The 22,027-nt window shown below is 35.5% G+C and overlaps 1 long non-coding RNA gene across 2 annotated transcripts in view; it reads left to right on the forward strand.

Annotated features, from left to right (window-relative positions):
- The window catches only part of LOC122145662, a 27,742-nt gene extending 11,812 nt beyond the window's left edge, over nucleotides 1–15,930 (forward strand). The window contains exons 1-3 of one of the 2 annotated variants that reach the window (XR_006160481.1): nucleotides 8,285–8,316; nucleotides 8,893–9,054; nucleotides 13,364–15,930. This is a non-coding gene — a long non-coding RNA (uncharacterized LOC122145662). Of the gene's footprint in view, nucleotides 1–8,284; nucleotides 8,317–8,892; nucleotides 9,055–13,363 lie in introns of those variants that run through there. The other variant, XR_006160480.1, reaches the window with a different exon arrangement.
- Nucleotides 15,931–22,027: the final 6,097 nt, after the last annotated feature.

Consider the following 22,027-nt stretch of genomic DNA (forward strand, 5'->3'; position numbering starts at 1 on the left):
ACCCATCATCGTCACTGTATACTTCTTTGATATGTGCCTTTAACTAATTGCAGCATTTCTTAGTTTATCATCTGGTTTACTCAATTTCAAATGTGAGGCATTCTTAATTCTAAGGATCATCGAACATAAAATACAAGTTATGAGCAGTAATTTATGTGTATAGTAAATTGCTGGTGTCTTAAAACCATCCTATATACAGAAAAAAAAAAACCATCTAAATCGTAACACACAAATACAACAAGCTTGACTAGACTTTAGTAACCCTATAGTTGTGAGTCGCGACTAACTTCTAAACTTCTTTGCAATGTACTGTTTTTGTGTTCTTAATGGATTCTACAGATGTGTAGGCCCTAATTACCTAATGTGGTAATTATCATTCATTGATATCCAAGTCCAATTCTATACTTTTTTCCCCCGCTTGATTCTCACAGTCATTTAAGGAGAAACTTAAACCATTGGGGCAGGTGGTAGGCCTGACAGTTTTTGAACAAAGGGAAGCTCAATAACAAAAGAGGCAGCGAGAGAGGAGAAAATGCCATGATTATCACAGAAGATGGCTTTGTAGTTTTATGTCAGACCGAGAAGGTACATCAATGCATTATAAAGACAGACAGTCTGGAAGGGAAGAGAGTGGAAAAAGAATGAAAGAAAGAACGTTTTATTTGACCTAGTATCATACAGTCTTCTTTCCAGATTTACAGACTCACCTCTTATTTCTCTTTGTTTTGTAATATTTTGTGTTGTTTCTTAGACATCCTGTTAGCATTTTAGGTGTTTTTATTGTACCTCTTTTATAGTTTGTGAGCAAATATATAGCTTCATAAAATCAAATGTATTTATTCTGCCTGGTAAAAAAAAACAACAACAAAAAAAAAAAAACAATATGAAGAAAGACAGACTTTATAGAGAGGGATAAGGGACCTGAGAACATGAGGAGCAAGATCTGAGCAAGGCTTTTCCCTCTTACCTTTAAATTTAATTCGAAGGAAACTCTCACTAGACTCCTGGTTTTGGGAGTACATTCGGGTGAAAAAGAGACCATTAGCACTGGGACTGTTAGGATGAGAACATGTAAGAAAGTCCAGAGATTTCTGTCTGAGGTTTAGAACTTACCACAATCTAGCAAGGGAATAATGATGAGGAATATCCCCTCAAATCTTTTTGCCGAAGACCCCTGGGACACTGAAGAGCACTTTTAAAATACCTTTAAGTGGATGGCAAGAAATCTGTTAACCTCATTATATTATGAAGACTATCTGTGGAATTTAAAATCTGGAATTTACAAGTCAAACAATCTCAAAATTGTTGGCATATACTGCTTACTTTCTTGCATTTTATATATATATATATATATTATATATATATATATATATATATATATATATATATATATATATTTCTCTTCATTGTGCTATTTATTATGTTCAGAGGTGTAGAAGCATTTTAGTGTTTTTGGACACCTCGGGCAAGACAGCCTCAGTAACTGAGAATGATACATACAATCATCTCATGTTCCCTGTCAATCTCCAGCAGTGATTTATTCACTGACGTTATGAGGGTCTCAAAAAGACTGATCTGCTTATTTTGCATTTGTGAAAGGGAACACTGAGAACAGGAGAGAGTGACTGGAAAATGAGAGAGACTGCATAAGCAAAGGTGAGAAGAAAATGAGAAATGCTGTTAATATATACCAGAAGTGTGAAGTACTTGAGTAACAGTGCATGATCATTAGGGGAATCCAGGGCTAGTTGTCACACTTTAACTCTACTAAATACTTCTCAGGAAGTCATTTTGTATAGACACAAACCTTAAAGCCTTGACAAAAATAAAATAATAATAATAAATTAATGAGAAAGTGGGTACTGTACAGTTAATCTGGGCAGTTTTTGATCAGATACTTTGACTTTTAGTTTTAGATAATTTCAACACTGTATTGTGTATCCATACTTTCACTTAAGTACAATTTAATTTCTCTGTACTTTTAAACACCTCTGCTCATTAGGCTAGGTGGCCATGCCTAAAACGTTTGTTTAAAAAAAACTTAAGTGACTCTCTGAGCCATCTAAATTAGGCTCATCCTTTTGTTCAGAGATTGAGACTTGATTATGTGAGGTGTGTTACCGGATGGCAGCAGGTTCATTTTTATGAAGGCAACACATTGTGTGACTCTTGAATGCCTTTTTGTCACATGCCATTAGTCACTTTGAAAGACACCCAGGTAATGGAGTGCTCCCAATTTTTTTATTTCTTTTTTTTTTTGTTGCTACCCAGCTCAAGAGAATTTATCTGTGATTGATGGTGGATCACTCTAAACTGCTTGACAGAACTTTCCATTTAGGCTAAGGAAATTGCTCTTTTCCTCCCACATGCTCCATCTTGAACTGAATGCTTGGACTGTTCACAATACTGCTGATATCGCTTTATATTAGAAGCCAATTACCTGTTTCTTTTGACCCTAATGAAATGTCTTACTGAGAAGAATACAATATGCTTTTATTTTAATAATGGCAGCACTTTACAGTGCCACAGCTGGATAACATGGCATCATTTATTCATTTGTCAAAATGTCAGATTTAAATGCTTAATTATTTAGTGGTTAATCGATTTCAGTCTTGGCTCATATTTAGACTAAATTGTTGCAATATATGGATGAAAATGCAAAACTTTTCTTCTAGTTATTATACTGTTTGGTGCTCTGTGGTATGTATTTAATTGTTTGGTATTGCAATATCATGGGTTACCATGTGCTAAACAATTGGATTATATTTTAAAGAGAGAAAGTGAATCAAATCATTTTGTGCTATTTTAAATTGGCTTTTTTTTTTTTTTTTTTTTTTTTCACTGAAGTGTAGGAACTGTTTGTGTGTATTTATTATTCGAATGGGAGGTTCTTTGTAGGTTTTGACAATAGCTAACCTTAGTATTTTGTATAAATATAAGTCTTTCCCCAGCTAAACCATACTGATCAGTAAAGCTGTTTCAGAACACATCCAGCTGCTCCAATGCTTTTGTTCTGGCTGACTGTTTCCCACTGACTTTTGGGAGGAGGCCTCTATAGATGCATCACTGAAGGGAGCCGGGTTGTATATGAGCTATATTTCCACCAGTCAAAAGAATCATTTTTGTACAACCCATTTGGGATACCCAGCCTACTGCTAACTTTTTCTCAGAGCTTCCCTGAGGCTTTTTGTGCAAACGGAAAAAAAACAGCACCATGATCAGCACCATGTAGGAATAGAATTTGCACTGCCGAAAAAAGAGACAAAGAAAGAGGGCAGTGAAATAGGAAAGAATAATTTCTGGAAGCCATTATGAGGCTAAAATCAAAGTTTTCTGACAACTCTTATCCATCCAATATGAATGCATGGCCTTTAAGCACTTCTTCATTCATCCAAGTCACTGTACTGTAATACGTCAAGTAGAAGTTTATTCAGAAGCGTTGTTTCAATTTACGTAAGATGTTCTGCATCTACTGTAAGTGGCAGCTCAGATGATAATAGAGTATGACTGCTGCAATGAATTGATGGTGCAAAGTATAATAAAATACTGGAGAATGCTTGAAATTTGAAAGAATAAATGGAGTTGAAAGAAAAAATACACATAAGAACTAAATAATTAAATGTCATTCATTGCCTTTTATATAGACTGCTAGTGTATTCTATTCTATGTGTATTCTATTCTATTCTATATGTATTTCTGTATTCTATTCTGTATTCTATGTCCCGTATGTCTGAAGCCTTAAAGCATGCCCCCTTCTTCAGAGTGACTGGGTGTTTTTGGGTAATCAGCATTGTGCTCCTTCGAGGAGTTGACATGAAGACATACCAAACGACTGACCTTTGCTTTGAGTACTTACCAGGAAAGTACTTACCAGGAATATCCAAGTAGTGACACTTGCCTGCAGCACCCTTGAGGCACTTTGAAACATGTATCATTCCAAAAGCTCCAAATTCCTCTAGAGACCAGTGGGAGCTGTCATGGGAAACAAATAGACCAAAGAGACATTGTCCTTGAGGGTCTTTCCACTTTTAACTATTTAATTTAACTTGCAGTATGTTTCTTTGTCCTCTGCCTTTAGATCCCAAACAAAGTGGTTCAGTGGTTGCACAAAATATGGCAGTGTTCTCCGGTACAGGTAATTTACTTTCACAATACAGCCAGAGGCTAACTTTGAGCTGAGATATTGTGATCAATCTTGGTTTACATTAAACTAAGTTGCATCATATTGGCTAGTGGGAGACAATAAGGGCAAACAAAAATAAAGGTGTTTAATTTGACACAACGAGTAAACAATAGGTCTGAGCAATGTATAAGCAACAATTATTTTTCCATAGAAGGGCACAGAGAGACACTAATTAAAGGCTATTAATCATTACCACCCAATGGATCAACCAGGGCATTGGTTGCTGCTGGGTAGAAACACTTAACTTCCTTAAACTGAATTTTATTTGCTTTGAAAAATATCTCCTTGATTATTCCTAGCATTGCAAATTGTGGGTCGAGTTGATCCAGTGTGTTGTTACTTTAAGCTCAGCTCATCTCTTTGCATCAAGCCCTCATCTTACCACTCGTATTATGCAAGTGTTCAGTCCCTTATTAGGATCATGCAGTGATAACCTCCATTGTCATGGTTCAAAAGCTATTCCTGCAATTCAGCTGTTTCCCATAATCACTTCCCACTAGAGCTAATGCAGAACAAGCATAGAGCCTGATAATTATCATATTCACCCTCCATGTCTCTGGTAGCATGAAAATGAAATGTCCTCTTGAAAAGACTTGCATCACATTTATTGCAACCCATTTGTCCCTCAATATTACAGGTGGAAGAAATAAATGTGATAAGCATGTCTTTGCAAATACATTATTCGTGTCTTTTTTTTTTTTTTTTTTAACAAACTATCTAATTTAAGTGGTGTGATGTTCTTGTCATGAACACAAATTAGGCTAGCACATTGTCTGGGCTCACTGACTTGGGGCTTTTGGGGCAAATATACACAGAGTCATTGGGCTCAGGAGGAAGGACATGCTGTTCTTATTCCAGCTTGTTACACTTTAATGGTCTGTTTGGGACTTTTATCTTCGTTTTTTGCTGTATGTTTTATGAATGGTTTGTCAGAAGCATACTAGTTTTCTTCTTCCTTCTTCTTCTTTTTCTTCTTCTTCTTTTTTTTTTTTTTTTTTTTTTTTTTGGAAATTGAACATCAATTTATTTATTTTTTTTGCTAAAAAAGATTGTATCTTGTTTTCCCTAAGTCAACTTCAGTTCATCTGTTCTTCATCTTCTTAACGTCTTTTTTTTTCATACAAACAAACACTAAACTGTGATCAAGAACATGAGGCAGCTTGTTGAATGTAATGATGGGTGAGATGCATTTTGTGTTAACAAAAAAGAAAAACAAACAAACAAACAAAAACCCAAACAAACAAAGAAGTATTTAAAGAAAGAAAATATAAAAATAAACAAAAACTGGCATAACAAAAAGACTCAAATATAAACATAACATGAATTTTATTAAGGCTTGACTAGACTTGACAAACTCACTAAAATGGTGGGTGAAGATACATTTCAGATCACTGTACTATGGACTAAATCAAAATGCAAACTCAAAAGATCACCAAACCATTACAGACAGCATGATGCACGGGTCTTATGTTGAAGCACTGATTGCCTTCTACTTATTTACATGGTCATAGATACTCATCAGTTCACGTGCTGATTATTCATTGAAAGTGGAACTATAAACATGGGGAAAAATACACAACATAGTGGCAGGGATTTTTTAAGCTACACTTTTAGTAATCTTCATTTCTGGAATATTTCGTAGCTTTTCCCAGTTATGACTACTGATAGGGCCGCTGTATTAAATGCAAACGTTCAAGTTCCACACACAACTTGTTTCAAGTAAAAGAGGAAAGACAGGCATTACAACAACCTTCAGCTAGAACAAGGATTTATTACCTTCAGTATAATTTGCATAATCATATGCATTGCATGCAGAGTACTGTAAGTACACACTACTTGCACAGATGATCAGAGCTTATCTCAAAACCATCCCATAAAGATAAGGAAATGGAAAATGCAGAAGATAAGTTATGTCAGTGATTGCTGCACAAATCAAATTATTTAGGATCTAACAGTCTGTTACAAGTGGAGTTCACTAACTCTTGAAATCATATTTTTTTTTGTTAATATTAGCTAATGATTTAGACAGCTTTCTGATCTAATCTGTTGATAGATGTTTGATGTACTGTACAGGACAATATTTTTAACACTTTAACACTTTTTATCATAGTGTCCACATTATGCATTGATAAAATTAGTTGCAATGTAAATAATCTGCTACTATAAGAATATATATATATATATATATTATAACATATATATACACTGTAAAACCTGACAAGTCACAGTAACTCAAACCGTTTGAGTAAACAGATTGCCTTTACTTAAACCATGTAAGTTTTAAAACTTTGCAATTATGTAATCAAGTGATTAAGTTAAGTGCTGATTGAGCTTTAGTGATGAACAGCTGCTGTTAACAAACAGCATCACCAGCTCCACTTATTAATAACCAGACTGACTTTATTTCTGTCAGACGTCTACAGAAGATCTGATTGAGAATTAACTAAGGTTTAGATGTTGATTTATTGTTTCATTTGAAGTAATCAGTGTTTGCTTTAGTTGGGCTCTTGTCCCTTGATTTCTGTCTTAGGTTATTGTTTTTTGGATGTTGTAACCATGTGTTTTTGAAACATGTTTGTTATAACTCAAAAATCTATGGAAAATATGATCAGGTATTGGTTGTTATACAGCATATTGGTGATGATAATCATCAATTATGGAGCTGTTCAGAGTTCAAAATTTTACTAAATAGGTGTTTTATAGTTAGTTCAGTTGATTACAATGAGAGCCATTCAAAAAGTCAGTGGTTCTTTCATAGTCAGTTAATAATATATCAATTAACCCAAACAGTTTGGTCTTCTATGGTGTCAATTAGTCACACACAGAGATCAATAATCAGAATATGAACCTCAACAATGGTTACGAAAAAAAAAAAAAAAAAAAACATGCTGCAATGCATGCTGGGTAATATTGTAGTACAAAACTCATCCATGGCTCCCAGCATGCTCTGCTGCATTGTTTTTTTTGGGTTTTTTTTTTTTTATGGTCACCATTGTTGAGGTTCATATGCTGATTATTGATGTCTGTGTGTGACTAAGTGACACCACAGAAAACCAAACTGTTTGGAAAGTCCTTTATATTAACTGATTATCACAGAACTACTGAGATTAGACTCCAAACAGTTCAATAATCAATGATTATCATCACAATTATACAGTATAACAACCAACATCTAGGTACAGGTTAGATAAAAAAATGCTAACCTGAATGCACTGTAAGTTGCTTTGGATAAAAGCAGCTTCTAAGAGTGTGTGTGTGTGTGTGTGTGTATAACACCTGATGATATTTTTTCTGGGCTTTTGAGTTACAACAAATGGTTACAACAGCCAAAGAAAAAACTAAGACAAAAGTCAATGGTCAAGAGCCCAACTAAAGCAAACACTGATCTCTAACATGGTTACTTCAAATGAAACAATAAATCAACATCTAAACCTTAGTTAATTCTCAATCAGATCTTCTGTAGACGTCTGACAGAAATAAAGTCAGTCTGGTTATTAATAAGTGGAGCTGGTGATGCTGTTTGTGGGGTTGTTTAATCAGATCTTGAGAGATTTAATGTTTTTTTATTTCAGTTTATTTTATCTAAGGCTGTGTCTGAAGTCAGTTGGAGTTCTTGTGTTTCTCTTTTCTTCAGTAATTCTGTTTGTTAACAGCAGCTGTTCATCACTAATTCACAATTATCACTCAATTAATCATTTAATTACTTAATTGCAATGTATATCTTCTTTCAATGAACTCAACTGAATTAAGTTCAGAGTACTCACAACTATTAGTTTTTTAAAACTTAAATGGTTTAAGGCAATCGGTTTCCTCAAACGGTTTGAGTTAACATAACTTGTCAGGTTTTAGTGAGGCTGTGTCTGAAGTCAGTTGTAGTTCCTTTCTCTCTTTTCTTCAGTAATTCTGTTTGTTAACAGCAGGTGTTCATCACTAATGCTCAATTATCACTCAATTAATCACTTAATTACTTAATTGCAATGTATATCTTCTTTCAGTGAACTCAACTGAATTAAGTTCAGAGTACTCACAACTATTAGTTTTAAAACTTAAATGGTTTAAGGCAATTGGTTTCCTCAAACGGTTTGAGTAAACCCAACTTGTCATGTTTTTAAGGATATTTGTTTACACAAAAGGTTTGGGTTACGTTACTTGTCGGGTTTTACAGTGTGTTAGTTTTAACACTTAAAAAGTTTTAAGGTAATCGGTTTCCTCAAACGGTTTGAGTAAACCTAACTTGTCAGGTTTTTAAGGATATCTGTTTACTCAAACGGTTTGAGTTAAGTTACTTGTCGGGTTTTACAGTGTATAAAAAAAGTCAAATTCATCTTTATTTCTGTTTATTTTGTTTTCTATTTCTTATTTATTTATTTTTTTTCAGTATGTTTGATTGTAGGGAGGCAAATAGAAAATTGATAACCAACTGAACATTTAAGTTGTTTTGTACATTGTTTATTTTTTGCAATAATGACCAGTTTACTGTACATCATCCCTTATGTAAATGTATTGAATTCTTGAATTTTGTATACAGTACTTGTCATGTGGCTAGGCTTACCTTACTACTGCAGGATAAGAAAGCTTGAAAGGGAGAGTGTATGGAGTGTCAGGGGCCAGCAGGGGTGTGGGGATGGAGGACACCAGGCAGGGGGGTGATGTTGGTTCGTTCCGGGTGAGATGACTTCACAAAGGCTGTCTGCCCTTTTATTTTGCAGGAATTCTGAAGATCCAATTGAAAATGCACTGCTGTGTCTGTTTTCCTTCTGATTGTTGTGGACTGCAGATAGCCAAATGGAATGAAGGAGAGAGAGAGAGAGAAACAGTGGAAAAGGAAGAGGTGTGTCGAGGGTCTGAGCAGCGATGGGAGGCAGGTAGAGGTGAGTGTGGAGCGCTGCAGGTGTGAGGGAATGAAAGCAGTGGGGGCATATGACCCAAACAGTTGCTCCATTTGTGCTCACTGTTTGAAGTGGTTGTGTCCCTCTGGTAACTTTTTAAAAATGGCAGATTTTATGTGCTTCATGTATATGCAGCTGGCTTCTCCCCATTCACAAAAGCAGTGGTGAGTCGCATGTGCAGTCGGCTCCCCCGATGGCAGTGGGTAAATGTTTTGTTCTGACTTTTGCCTTCCGAGCACTAAAACGACAGAAGGTGACAAATGTCTATGTTAAATGATAGTGATATCAATTATATATTAAAGTCAGTGAGCTTGAGGCTGTGTATCTATTTACCTGTTTATCTTGTGCCATGACACTAGACAAACTGCTGATGTGCCAGCATACATATGCGTACAGGCTTACAGATACATTATGAGGATCTCCGATCCCATTCGGGTGCCGTGGCACATCTATATTTCCATTAAGTAGCATATTGGAACTTGTATTAAATTAACCACTTTGTTTACAAAGAAAGAGTTGATTAGAGATATAACCCAATACAGAGCGAAATAGATTTTCTGCTGTGTGAGACTTGGCTGAGTTTGCCGCTGCGTGGTTGGATGTGGGTGGGAATCTGATGCTTTCATTTCCTGCTGCTTTGGATTTCAAGCTGCTTCAGTGTAATGGGCAGCCTGGCCACGGTTCAGCCACACAGCAAGTCTTCTAGAGAGAGTATGACTGAACCTGAGTTTGAAGTGAGGGCTCGTGGGTAAAATGTTGTTTTATCAATTTCGAACCAAATTAACAACCTCTTTTGCTGTGTGCCAGACTAAAAAGTGCATTGGATAATATAAACAACAATCTGCTGATGTAGCTCTTTGAGAAATTGCAATGATTGTGCTTCATTAGGAAATGAAAAGGGATACACACTCGAAACAAACTCTGTAATTAGGTCACGGGATGAAAAATCAATTTACCCATGTCCAGAGCATGGCACTGATTGGGTTCCCCCCACCCATCTGGCTCTTTTTTTTTTTTTTTTTTTTTTATAATTCTTCACCCTCAGTCCAAGTGCAAATGCTCTTCAGAGACATACACCCTCTCCGGGTCCAAATCCCTTTCCAGCTTGAGGCCCCAGTAGCATTTTATTCAGTCCCTTCTTTTTTCATAGTCGTCCTATCAAGGGTCAGGAATTCTTAGAGGCCTGTTCCCAAGACTCATCCGTTGGCCTTGCTCCCAGCCAGATGGCTCTCATCTGAGAGAAAAAGAACTCATCCTTCTTTACTTTAACCAGCAAGGCTTCTGGCATTGTTCTTACACTAGTGAAATGGGAGCACTTCAAAACACAAAGTACATTTATCTCAAAGCAATGTTAAATACTGAAATCCTTAAATTTTTAATGGAGGGTTGTGACCATGGAGGGTATATGAACCATCAGCATGCGTGTGATTAACTTGTGACACTATTGCACTTATTTTAAGAATTATAAAATAATAAAATAAAAATATTAATTAAAAAATAAAAATAAATAAAATGTAATAAAAATAATAATAATTATTGTTGTTGTTAAACTGTTATTTCAGAGATTTTTCATTATTGCAAGTATGTATTTGCAAGAATTAATAAATAAATAATGTACTAGTAGCAGTAGTAGTGAAATAGAACAAAAGAGATAAAAGAAACATAAATGGAGGATGAAAGTGTAAAAACAATTTTAAAACATTTAAAATCTAAATATATGACATGAAATACATGGAGAAAGTAAGAGATTGACATTATTCATTGCAGCATGTTCATACAGATTGCCCTGTTTAAATCTCTGTAGGGAAGGGTGAAGTGAAAGACATGAAAAAGCACATTGCCCCCAATCACCCTCCTCCTAGAAGAGAAGTGCACAATCTTGCTGATTGCACCGGGTTGTTGTTTATGCAGACCAGTCTCTTGGAGCTATAGCCATTAGTGGATGCAGCACTTCCCAGACCTGCTCCCTGCTCCACTAGATCCCTCAAGCAAAAGTAAAAATAAATAAATAAATAAATAAATAAATCAATCAATAAACAATAATAAGTTAATAAGTTAAGTAAATAATATAATAGAGTTAAGTAAAAATAAATAATAATTAAGTAAATAATAATAATAATAATAATCTAGCAAGCCTTCAATGGCTATAGTGATATAGATATAAGTGACCTCTTTCAAAGAATGCTTTATTGTAAGCGTCTATCAGTAATGCCCTAGCTAGATAAACAACAACAACAACAACAACAACAAAATACAGCCAACAAGAGGTTCTGTTAAGCAATGCTTTGCACCATAGTGAGTATGGACACGGCTATAAGCTTTTGCTAAAAAGCTCATACAGAAGGAAACACTTACCAATAGTCATCTTCATTACCTTTGAAAACCTAAGCAGTAGTATGAGAAAAATTGCCATTTATTATGTGGAACTGAGTACGGTGTACTTTCATCCAAAATTAAATACATACAGAGCTCTTTACAGTTTACTGTGCTATTCTTCTTTTGATTGAGATGGAAAAGCATTTCTTTTGTACACAGAAACACATGCAATTCAATTTGCTTGAGATTTTCTGAACTTTAGGTACAGATTAATTTTACATAAAACAATATACAAACTTTTTTTAAATTATGAAAAGCCACATGCAGCTTGTAGCAGCTTTCAATAAGTACAATTTTATGCATTCTGTCTTTTCTCACAGCCACTGAGCAGGACTGAAGGCAGGGAATCCTTGAGTAATGTGTGGTGTAAAACTTGCATATTACGGCCACCATTTACTGCTAGCGGGCTACGAGTAGCGGTCCAAGATGAAACTTTAATGTGTGCACACACAGCAAGCGCAAGGTTGTAAATTAAAATTGAAATACATGTGAAATGATTCTCTTGGACTTTTTCCTCAGCCCATGGCTTGAGAAGGGAAGCCAAGTGAAAATATTCCTGCCATGTAGCTGTATTGAACATCCTACCTACGTATCTAGCACAGTAAGCCTAGCTATGCCAGACCATCTGCCTGGGATTTGTTGGCTCACCGTGTATAACAATTACTCAGCCTATCAAATGCATCTGTGATGATTATCTTCTTTTCTATGATTAACCATTTTCACACTAAAAATATTTGTCTCATGAAGTTCCTTAAATCATGAGCACTTCATGAAAATATTGTTAGACTTTATTTAGATAATCAAATGTATCCTGGTTTCTATAAAACCATTAAGTAGATTTGTTTATGAGCAGCGAATCAGCATTTTAGAATGATTTCTGAAGGATCATGAGACATTGAAGACTGACTCCAGACTTTTGAATGGTAGTGTAATTCATAAAAGAATTAGTTTGACAACCAAATGTCATTACAGTGCTGATTCAGGATGCACAATGCTCAGAGCAAGGCCAAATTTTACTGTTGAAATACACATATTCAATTCAAAGAAGATGTGTATATAAACAAGCTCTTTCAATTACTATTACCTTTTAAGCCATGTGTCTAATGATGTGAAATGTGAATGCCATAATTCTCACGAAGCCCTCATATGCTTCGAAAGGCTTTAGATCTCCTTCCTCATGTGCAGTATGATTATGCCCCATAGCTACATGGCCTGGATCAGACAGCTGAGAAAATACTCTGCATGTCCTGCCATAACTTGATGATGGAAAATGAGTCAAATCTAGGGACAATGCCTAGTATGCAAAAGGGGGTTGGAGGCACAACTCCTTAAACTTTCAGAGTTTTAGTTCCTTCCATTTGTGTTCCATATTTCCTCTTTTTCATTGGATTAGAACTAGAGCGAAAGACCTTCTTTTATATTCACCTGTGAATGGGAAGTCAATTAAGGGGGTTGAAATGCAGCCTGTAATGAATTACAGATATGCAGTGTGCACATAAAAGAATGTGAGATTATGAATATTTCAGTTAATTTTGTTCTTCTCTCTCACCTAGTTTTATTGCTCATATTGTTTCCAGCATTATTAATAAATGGTATTTTATTAAGAAGTTATTTTAGTGATAACTTCAAAGCCTTGCCTATTTTCACTTGAAAAAAGAAAGAAAGAAAGAAACACAGCTTTTGAGAATGAAGAATTCTCAAGTGGATTACATATATTACAGAAAGCAATGCCTTTGGATGAAGTCCTACTTCAGTGAATTCAAGTGTTTGACAAGGCCTTCATATATTTTTAATCAAATAAATAAGCTATAAAATAAGTCAGAAGTAAATATTTTATACCTGTTTGTAGCTGTAATACACTTATCTTTGAATTAATAGATTATCATTACCCATGTATTTGTTCTTGTCCCTCTAGGATATGAAGCTGTTAAAAAAAAGATTCAGTGGATGAATGATGAAGGAGACCTGTTGTTGAACACACATTTATCCTCAGGCATAAAAGAAGAGCACCAAAAGAGTGAGAACAAAACCTATTACCATCTCTACTGGAGGTGGAAGGAATATGGAATCGTGCTGAAATACCTCAGGAGGATAAGGCAGGTCTGAATCTAATGACCATATCAAGACCCTTTTTAGAGACAATGATCTGACCATTGAGCTGCTTTATACTTCACCAGTCATAATAAAGTGCTCCGCTCTGTCTTGCACTTCCTTTTTTAATAGTGTTGAAGTTCTGTCCTTTCCCTTTCCTTTTATTCTTGATAGCTTTAGGGAAACTGGCCTTTTGGATTGGCGAGAACTGAAGAGTGTGTCTGTGCATTGGTTAACCGTGAGCTCTATGATTACACAGCGTCTCATTCTAACAGACAACCGTGACCGAGTCTGTAATTAAATATTCAATCACTGTAGAGCAGGTGTGGGACTGTAGCAGTTCCACAACAACAGAAAATGTAGTTCTTTTCCCTACTGTAGTAAACTAGATTTACTCTTCAGCATTACTACTGACCACTGATCTGAAGAGCTACACAATAGCTGCAAATTTATTTGATGGATCAATATGCTGCACCCTACGTGCCGCTCAGTAGCACACTGGATTTACGGGTAAATAAAGCCTGGAACGTCTTTATGAAAACTGGGCTCTTTGAAAATAATACAAAGAATCCCTGGTGTGTAAAATTGGATTTTCCATAGAGGATTCGGAGAGAAATGTATGTCAATATACACGTATGGATGAACTCTGAATCTCACAATCTTTGCACTGTGCATGCTGAATATACTGTATATGACATGAAGCCAGTGTTGAAAATGAATGTTCAAAATTGTTACTGTGACAACTGTTTTGTTTCTTTCCCCCAAAGCTTTCACTATCACTTTTTACAGCAGTGATATTGTTTTCTGAATGCAGCGATAACTCCAAGAAAGACAAATGCATCACCTAAGATAATCACATATACACACTCCCTGTGACAGAGCTCTCTGGCCGCTGCCACAACGTCAGATCCCACGCCGTCCTTCATCTACTATATGTGAACAAAAACAACATGCCCTTTGAGCCTGACTGATAACCGCTCTCCCTGATACAATAGCAGAGACATTCACAAACGTTGCTTGAATAAGCAGGAACCCAGTGTGTCTGTAGCTTCCTCTTTTTCCGTTTTGATTGGTGACAGACAGAAAAGGGCCTACTCAAACAAAATGGAAAAACCAGTCTAATCTGGTTTGAGACATCACTATGAAACTGATGACAAAACATAGACACTGCTATATTATAAATATCTAATCACTTATGAACAAATAACCTGGATTTCATTTTTCTGACATTTTTCTGGAATTGCAGTGGTTCTCAGTGGATCAGATTCTCCTTCTCCAGAACTTTAGGTCACACTGAAGTTTGTAACTTGTGTTATTAATTCAGACCCAATTGTTTAATCGCCCAATTCTTTGTTTTCTAAACCTTTTTTATTGTAAAATGTATACATTAGAGGAAATTTAAGATTTCTTATTGTGTCTGTCTACACAATACACAACTTATTTTGTTATATTTACAAAACACTGGAGAAACAGTGTCTAATTTTAAACCGTTTAATCGGCACACTGCCCATATCCTTCTGTGTTTATCTGTCTATAACTGTGTGTGTGTGTGTAAAACCGCAGTTGTTAAGCCCCTCCTAAAAAAAAAAAAAAGAGTAATCTCCATACTAAACAACAAAAGGCCTGTTTCAAATCTTCTCTCGATAAGCAAAATCAGCGAGAAAATTATATTTAAACAGTATGTATATAGATACATTTTTCATTTTCAAACTCATTTTTTTAGAGAATTTTTATGCAAAACATTATAGGTCACATTTTTTCCCTTATTTATAGTATAATGCCATTTGTATATGAAATGTGCTATACATACCATGTTGTACTAAACTCACATATGAACATAACACAAAAACAGACAGAAACTCTCTGTGCATAATGCACACATATTTCAGGTATAAAAAGACCAGTGTTCCCATGATCCTCTACATTTTAAAACAGTAATTGGATGGGCCAGGAGAGTTTAAAGAGCAAACAAACTAAACTTGTGAACCACGGTTGTATTGCAGCTGTTAGATTTTCTCCTTGACCTTTTCCAGCCATGTCATCCACCCTAGTGCTAATTGGGCTCAGTGTGCTAATATGACCTCTCTGAATGGAATGGTAACAGTTAATGGAGAAGCAAAGTATAACAGCATGTGCTCAGTTATTAATATATTTGGAAAATGTTAGTGCCATCAATATTACTGTGTAGGAAATATAATTTACAATTTTTAGCTTCCAGACCATTTTTTACACTAAGTGTTTCTTATTTCAATATAAGTTATCCATTACCAGAACCTTGTTAACCATGACAATATTAAAAAGATAGTTGACCCCAAAATAAAAACTGTATTCAGGTACTCACTCTCATGTATTCCAAACCTGTATGACTTCAATTTTTATTTTTATTTAAATTTATTTGGAACGACATGAGGGTAAATAAATGTGTGGGTGAACTGTCGATAAAGCACCTTTATAAACCATTGTGAACAAATTCATAATTATATTTATGAACAAACAATTTAAAAAATGCCAAACGGGTTTGCTGAGATACTGAACAGAGTGTGTTTTCTGAGAATCAATTTTACTTGCCATCATGTCCCCCAATGCCATGCATTTGATTGCCCACTACTTTTTTGGTTACACTTTATTTTAAGGAGTCATTTTTACAGTACAATTATATATTTAAGTACTGAGTAAAATTCATTAACTACATGTACTTACTATAGTTTAAGGGTTAGAGGTAGTTGCATATAAGTATGCATAATTTGCTGTTATTACTATGTGTAACCAGGGCACTGTACAAGGACACTATTTTGCATGTTAAGATGAAAAGTGAAACTAAGATGAAAACTAACTAAAAGTGATCACAAAGGAATAATTTTCATATGTTCAATGTTTCATCCTGACAGACTTTGGGAACCAGTTATCCCAATGAAGGCAATATGAGATCTTTTACAAGTGTATAATGTCAGGGAGTCCATTCTGTAATTCTTAATTCCTGCTAGTACTGTCTGGACTTTTAAAACGTCTCCCTTGTCCCTTCACAGAGAGTAAGAGTTTAATTGGTGTGGAGACATAAATAGCTGAGAGGTGGAGTAAGATATTATAATGGGAATAAAATAAATAAATAAATAAATCTCCTAGCAATAAATCATTTTCAGAATGACAGTGTGTGATTTGTCCCATGCAATTCTATTCAGCCCAGTGCTACTCTCTGCTTTAATACGTTTGATTAGTCCTCTTCATATAAAGTAGCTCCTAAAGCAGGGTGTGCAGTGGCATCATTCACCAGCACACTCTATTCTCTCATCAAGAAAAATGTCTCCAGCTCTAATTACCATCAGTCTATTTACTGAGAGGTTTTCCCCAGTGTGTCAGCAATCTCTGCGCTTCCCCTTTCAAAGGAAGGTAGACATATAGGTGATACAAACAGATATTATTTATTTATTTATTATTATTATTATTATTTTTAAGTGGAGCGCTGTGAAATGTAGAAAAAAGAATGACTCATCAATCTTCTGATGGTTCTTAAAATATAAATGAGGCGACAAAGGACAGTGAATGCCTTACTGGGTAAGCGGCAGTTCATATGTCGCGTCAAACACCAGCTGCGCTGCTTTCTCCTTCTTTCCAAAGCGCTCGGGAGCTCGCGCTCTAGTAGCGTCTGCCGTTGCTAAGCAATCATGACCTGCTCTCTCCATAACGACGCGCCAGAAGTTTCAGCAAAGGATAAATTGATTTCCAGCACTGAAAATCGCGTGCAGTAGCTCTGCTAGTAGATTCATTTTAAATTGTGTATTCCTGCACATCTATGATCAGCTGTTCCTCCAGCTTAGCTGAGCTTTCGATGTTTCTACGGAAAGTATGAAGCTGATTGGTTGGTTCTTCTCACATGACCTGCGGTCCGCTTGCGGCATTCTGAAAAGTTGAGATGTTTTTATCTTGCGTCAATATTTGATATAATGAAGTGACGGTGTTTTAATAATTAATGCTACCTATCAGATTATGCTAACAATACCGTGCTTTTAATATTTTAAGATTAGGTTAAGGGTTGGGGTAGGTGTTTGCATTGAGCTGGAGCCAGTTCGGTGTTGTGAAAGGATCTACAAAACTGCATACTAAAGCTTTTATCTATTTTGATTTAACAGACAAATAATTACATAGTTCATCTTTGATTCATCACAGGTGTCAATTTTGAAGTTTATGCTTCAACGTTTTATTTAAAGCCATGCTTTTATAGTTGGTTTGTGTAGACAATAGAGCAGATGATCTGAATCGGTGTATTGAGAATGGGTTGTGTATTGTCATAAATCTAAGAGAACAGTTTCTTACATACACAATAAAAATGATTTGTTGTACATGAAACAAACATTATTGGGATACATATTTTTCAATAAAATACTGTTTCAGTTTCTTACATACACAATAAAAAAATGATTTGTTGTATATGAAATATCATGTTTAACTCAATATGTTACTTGCCTTCTTTATAACTGTGAAATTTACAAGCAATTTTTGAGTGATAGATAGATAGATAGATAGATAGATAGATAGATAGATAGATAGATAGATAGATAGATAGATAGATAGATAGATAGACACTGGTGTTATTAAATTGTGCAAAAACTGTCTTAGGTTACAGTAAAATATGCATTTGAGAATGACCTTATCCCTTTCTTGTTCCTTATCGGCAATCATCAGTCATGGACTCTAAATGTCAGCGTGTACAGAGGAATTCTTGTCACCGTTGTTACAAAATGTCAGGACAACTTTATTTACTTATCTCCTCGTATGATTGGGGATATAACCCCACAGAACAGAAGCTCTTGTTGCAAAAAGAGAGAGAGATTTCCCTTTGGAGCACGTGATGGGCAGGAATATGTCCATCCTTTATTTTTGTTTCAAGATAAACAAAGATGTCATGCAAGTGGTTCATTGGGACGATTTGAGTGACAGTGAAAATTCTAAACTTAATGCTGATCTATCTGAGAGCTGTGTCTGTGAATGTATTTATTCCTAGTTCTTGCAGACATTTTTAATATATTTGAGAGACTGACCCCCTCGCCCAACACAGCAATTAAAGAGACAGTAAAACATAAAACTATTGACATTTGCTGACAGTTCATTTATATTCCAGTACATGACTATATTTTGATCATTGTGCATCAATTTTTGAAAATTCACTCTGCATAGTCAATTTCATGTGGAGAAATATCCCTCTTTTATCCCTTTAACCCTATATGTAATTGATGATGCAATAAATGAGCAATTGTCAAAGAGTATTCTGTCATCACATGCCCTCATCCCATCAGTCAGAGTGCTAATCATTGCTTAATCTGCCTTCACTGTGCCAGGTCACAAGGTCAAACACATCCCATTAGTGTGCTTCCAAGGAATGTGCATGTTCTCACTTGAAACATTTGACCCCTGTCGCCTGGCATACTGCATAATTATGCAAAAAAATTAAAATTAAATTTAATGTTAAATTAATAATTATCTTCCATTCATTTCTACCAAAGCTGATCAATTAGGTCACATACATCAGCATATCATGTTGGTATTTGACCATTTCCCTTTTTTTTTTTTTCATTCTCTCTCTCTCTCTCTCTAAGCTCTTGTGTTTCAGTGTGGTGTAGATGGTTCACATCACATTTTTGATTGTAGGATATAGGCAGTCTCATGGCATTCCTAAAGGTTGCTGAAGTCCCAATGAACACGTCTGTTTATTGGTTTTTGAGTCTGTGTTTGACAGGAGTTATTGGCTGACCAATATAAATGCAGTGGAGAGCTATTTTGATTTCTCTTCCAGCCATTTGTGTGTGTGTTTTTTTTTTATCCCATTATTAAGGACACCAAGTTCATGGATTCATCTCCCTGCAAGATAACCTTTGGCTAAAGGGCAACCCAATAACAAACATGATTGGACCACCAGAATACCTGGTTTGTCAGTAGAATTGACCTCCTTTCCTGAACATCATGTCATAGTATATAGAATACAGATAACCTAATTCAACACTTTGGAATATGTTAAGTGTACATTAAAAAGAACATCATGTCATAGTATATAGAATACAGATAACCTAATTCAACACTTTGGAATATGTTAAGTGTACATTAAAAAGATGTATAATTATGTGCATGCCTGAAATCTGAAACATTTTTGTGGGCTGATATTAAGGAATTTTTATTTAATTTAATTTAGTGTAAGTTAGTGTCATTATTAGAATAAGTTTAGGTTTCGTTTTTTTTTTTTCAAGATTTTAGTTTTAGTTTTTATTTGAATATTTTAGGGGTGCCACAATTTATGTGCCAACTGTTATTAGGGGGAAAAAACTGCTTTAGTTTTTGTAGTCATGAAAAATGTATTTTAGTTCAGTTTAATATTTTTATTTTTCTCTGTGGTTATGTTCTTTTTTTTTCTTTGTTAATATAAGTGTTTTCATTTAGATTTCGATTTAGTTCATATTGACAATAATAACACTGGTTGGAAATGCAAGTCAATTTATCAGAAATCCTTAGGATAATTATTTTATTTTATTATTTTTTTTTTAAAGGTCACTGCGGTGTACAATAAAGAGCTGTCTTTCCTGTTCTGTTTCCATGCTCAACTCAGACCAAAAACATCAACATAGCATCTACACTTGAGCATATAATGGTCCATATTTTAAGATGTACATTGCTCTGAGAGAGAGAGAGAGAGGGAGAGAGAGAGAGAGAGAGAGAGAGAGAGAGAGAGAGAGAGAGAGAGAGAGAGATCAGTGCTTTGTGCTGAGCTTGTTGTACTTAGTTGTTTAACCTGGCATGGATTCAACTTACAGCATGAAGGGCCTATTTGTCTTGGCGAGTCATTGCCCCCAGGCTACAAACAAGAGGGAAATTAATAAGAAACAAGTGACGCTTTTTCTAAATGATTCAACATTCATCAAAAATGGCCAGTCCCCCAAAGCTAGTGTCAGTGTCAAGAGTGACTTACGGCATTATGTCACTGTGCCCTCCAAGGGCCATAGAACGGCTTTACATAAATTAGACATCCAAAAATAAACTCAAGAACTTCCTGGAAAAAACAAGAAGTATTCCACTTCCAACAAATCTTGCTCACTTATAGCACTTATCATGTTTTTCCCTAATGGATAAAGACACCAAAAGCACTAATGCACATGAAGAGTGGAATCACTGCCATCTGAGATGGAAGGTCGTAGTGAATGATATGAATATGAATATAGACCACATCCTTTACTTTACCTCATTGCTAATGTGCTCAGGGGTCAGATACTTTGTGGTTTATGGAACCTGACACATGCATGAAATCACACACTAGCCATAGAAGCAATTCCTAGAAGTTTGTCCCCTCATGGACGCTGTAAGTCATAATGAGTTTATATTTTGTGTAAAGTCTACCCAGTTGGTCCAACGAAGGTATCCAGTGGTGGCTGAAGGTTTCCTGTGCGTTCAGTCTTTTCGGTGAGCAAAAGTAATTTGATTTACCAGTTGCACTGAGACATTTCAAATGATAGCAAACATGACTGTGAATATCATGATTATCACTTGCGTCTATGTAGAACATTATATTTTGCTATTGACCATTCTGAGTGAACTGAGTGAAGGGAAGGAAGTGGGGGAGGAGGAACAAATGTGAAGGAAGAGTAGGTGAGAAAGAAGCTTTCCCACATCTCTTAGTGAGATGTGGAAACAGATGCCTGTATGTTAGTACTCTGTGTTGTATTGTCCACATCTCAGAAGATCAGTGTCTGAGGTCCTTTCAGCCTTAAATTTGTTTTAAAAAAGCAGCTTCAAAAAAGACGGCTTAAGTTAATGCATAATTACACATCAATTATGTTCTATGTTATTAACAAAAATGGGCAATTAAATTCTACAGATGAACAAAGGCAAACACAAAAAGACTGACTGGACCATTCTTTATTAATGCCGTTTTTCTTCATGCATTTTTATGGCCTCAGATATTACAATGTTTAAAAATTGAACAGTGCATATGGTAATTGAAGTCTGATGTCTACCAGAAAAAAAGAAAGAAAAAAAAAGCCCTTTTGCTCACTTATCGAGATTCATGTTGACTCCACTTTCACCTTACCACTGCACTGAGCAGACTTTCTAATTACATTTCATGCCTGATTGACTGCTTCTTGAAACTGAAAGACAGTAATACCAACAACAAATTCATATTAATCAATTGACCAAGTCTGCATGGGAGGTTCAGTTCCTGCTTTATCTCCACCAACAGCATAGGGGGGTTTCTATTTGTGCCGACGCTTTGAGGCTAACATCCTCTTCCTCGTAAGTGTTCAAAAATGCCAGAACTAATTACTTAATTATAGGAAACTGTAATCTGTGGATAGTTGGATCCCTGAATGATTTAATTAAAACAACATTTATAAATTAACTCACCTGTGCCTTATGTGGCATTTATACTATGATCACTTGCCTAGGGAGGGGGTGTACATGGTTTTGCATATCAATAATCTTGTAGGAGAATTTGCCATTTGTGTCAAGA

The sequence above is a fragment of the Cyprinus carpio genome, chromosome A7 (genome assembly GCF_018340385.1).
Source record: "Cyprinus carpio isolate SPL01 chromosome A7, ASM1834038v1, whole genome shotgun sequence".
Lineage (NCBI taxonomy): Eukaryota > Metazoa > Chordata > Actinopteri > Cypriniformes > Cyprinidae > Cyprinus > Cyprinus carpio.